This window comes from Palaemon carinicauda, chromosome 15, assembly GCF_036898095.1.
Source record: "Palaemon carinicauda isolate YSFRI2023 chromosome 15, ASM3689809v2, whole genome shotgun sequence".
In the NCBI taxonomy this organism is placed as follows: Eukaryota; Metazoa; Arthropoda; class Malacostraca; order Decapoda; family Palaemonidae; genus Palaemon; species Palaemon carinicauda.
The window spans coordinates 36,809,383-36,812,851 of record NC_090739.1 but is presented as its reverse complement, the minus strand read 5'-3'; the positions used below and the strand labels follow the sequence as shown (position 1 = coordinate 36,812,851).

Sequence of the window (3,469 nt, the reverse complement as noted above, 5' to 3'; positions counted from 1 at the left end):
CATCAGATGTCATCTTATGAGAAATTGTAGTTACCTAAAATTGTAAACATGATACGGGTGTCTTGTATAGCAAACTTTAGACTTAGAGGACTTTTCATTTTTTATCAATAAATTTTCGTATAAGAGAGCTTTAAGACTCTTGATAATTACATACCTATGTAATAATCTTTAAAGCAAGACTTGCGCTGTCATTTCAGATATTTCAACGAAGAAATTTTAAGGTTAAGGTTATCGGTGTAGATTGTGCTGACGCAAGGGGATAAGATACGTTACCTCTGACCTTATCATTACAGTTCATAAGTTATTCAATAGTAATTAAAATAGAGACATCTGAAAGACAGTTGTCATAATATTTTGAAGGGTAAGATTAACTCGGGCACCTGTTGATGAGATTTATGATTTGTTCTTTATTATTCTAGGAGTCATTTGAATGGGATATGTTATTTATAATCGACTGATTTATTTAACAAATCCGAGGAGAGGACGAAAATTGATTACCTTTAACATTGTAATCATAATAGTGACACAACTTCCACCCAATAACTCAGCAAACAATTGTCGTCTCTGTGAATCTGAAATTGAGTTTCGTGCGGCTGTGTGATATTACTCTGTCCGCATTAGAGGACATATGCGAACTATTCCAAGTCCCAATGCAACGGTGCATTGGCCAGATAATTGATTTTGTCAAATACTGCTGCAAGGTGCCTTGACCATTTTTACTTTTCCTTTTTCAGACATTTACAGGCTCTCTCTCTCTCTCTCTCTCTCTCTCTCTCTCTCTCTCTCTCCTCTCTCTCTCTCTCTCTCTCTCTCTCTCTATATATATATATATATATATATATATATATATATATATATATACATATAACATATATATCACCAGCCGTTACTAGTCCACTGCAGAACAAAGGCCTCAGACATCTTCCACTTGCGTCAGTTTATGGTCTTTCTATACCAGCTCATACCGCAAATTTTCTTAGTTCGTCACTCCATCGTCTTCACTTTCTTCCCTTGCTGCTTTTGCAATCTCTAGGGACCTATTCTTTTATTCTTAATGCCCATCTATAGTCTGTCATTCTTATTATATGTCCTGCATATGTCCATTTCTTTTTGTTACATTAATATATAATATTAAATGTGTAATATATTTATGATTTGGCATGTTAAATGATCTGTTGCATTGTCTGTTTTTATAAAAAAGAAAAACATGATAATCGGCCTTGAAATACCCCCCCCCCCTTCTCTCTCTCTCTCTCTCTCTCTCTCTCTCTCTCTCTCTCTCTCTCTCTCTCTCTCTCTCTCTCTCTCTCTCTCTCTCTCTCTCTCTCTCTCTTTCTCTCTCTCTGTTATTAGATATATATGTTTGTATGTATATATACATACATCTCCCCTATATAATAAAAAGCAATTATCTGGCTACATATATAAATATATAGATATATTTAAATATACATATATATTTCTTTTCGGTCCCGCTCAGCTTTCCTAGTCCCTCGGGTAGGGGGAAGAGGTAGTAGTCATACCATGGTGAGAGAGAAGTTGCGTGTCCGTGCATATCTAGTCGTTCACTTATATATATATGTATAGTCCTGTACATGTATCTGTATGTAGGTGTTTGTGTAAGTGTGTAAGTTGATTCCATACTCATTCATACCCCGTGCATATTCTAGCTATGTTCCTACATAAGAATATAAACAAAAGCAAAATTATTCTTTTATGTGATACAAGAATGTCTCCAGAGACGTATGACCAACCAACTCTAAACTGAAAGATTTATGAAGGTAATCAAAAGAAAACGCTCGTGTCACTCTTATCAGGTCTAAGATCCATCGAGTCTCGCAGTGTGTCAATATTATAATTGGACTTCGACTTGGGGGAAAAAAGTATCAATCACAGTTACCCTGTAATTGCATTGTTTTTATCTTGAATTAACTCTCTTATGACTTTACCTTTCATGCATTGAGGAATAAATGAAAAACAAGATCAATTTTATATATACAGGTATATATTATATATTATATATATATATATATATATATATATATATATATATATATATATATATATATATATATATGTATATATATATATATATATATATATGTATATATATATATATATATATATATATATATATATATATATATATATACATGCATATATATATATATGTGTGTATATATATATATATATATATATATATATATATATATATATATACTATATATATATATATATATATGTATATATATACATATATATATATTATATATATATATATATATATATATATATATATATATATATATATACTATATATATATTTACATTTATATATACCATTTCTGAGTGGTGAAACGATTTGCGTATCGCCATGATCAGCAAAGTTGCAATACTTAGCGCCACCCATACTTGTTTTGCTTGCCGTAAGCGATCAGAAGAAAATCTCCCGCCATCACCAATCAGCACTAGTCAGCGTGGTGATGAAGACTGGCTAAACCCCAGGCATGGATTGACATATCTGAGGCCTTAGTCCTGCAGTTGACTATAAACGGCTGCATTTGCTGCTGATGTATTATATATATATATATATATATATATATATATATATATTATATATATATATTATATATATATGTGTGTGTGTGTGTGTGTGTGTGTGTGTGTGTGTGTGTGTGCGCGTTTTGTATCGATAGATAGATAGATAGGTAGATATATGTATGTATATATATATATATATATATATATATATATATATATATATATATATATATATATACAGTATGTATATATATGCGTGTGTGTTTAGAGATAGATAGAGAGATAGACATATGTGTGTATATATATATATATATATATATATATATATATATATATATGTATGTATATATATGTGTGTGCGTGTATATATATATATATATATATATATATATATATATATATATATATATATATATATATATATACTGTATATACATATATTTAAATATATATATACACAGTATGTATATATATATATATATATATATATATATATATATATATATAGATATATGTGTGTATGTGTGTGAGTATATATAGATAGATAGATAGATAGATAGATATATGTATGTATATCTATATGTATATATACATATATTTATGTATATATAAATTCACATATTTTAAGTGCATATAAAATCTGTGTACGTATAATCAAACTGTTTTATTTACATTTTATCATATATGAGTATATTTAGACATTATTTTATCCTTTTAAGGATACCTTTTAGGGTCCTTCACATAAAACTATCCAATGCTGAATGTAGATATCAAATATTTTAGTAGTTTTCATTGTCTCCTTTTAAGCGGGATGAACTTTCTATTTACTTATTATTTTTAATGTTATTCATACAAATATTGTTTCTTATCGGTAACTGACTGCATAATGTGGTCATGTAATTCTCTCTCTCTCTCTCTCTCTCTCTCT

At 29.0% G+C, this 3,469-nt stretch overlaps 1 protein-coding gene across 1 annotated transcript in view; it reads right to left on the bottom strand.

Annotated features, from left to right (window-relative positions):
* Positions 1 to 3,469, bottom strand: part of LOC137654558 (transmembrane protein 151B-like) — a 196,605-nt gene that overhangs the window by 192,564 nt on the left and 572 nt on the right. The gene's annotated exons all lie outside the window — the stretch shown is intronic.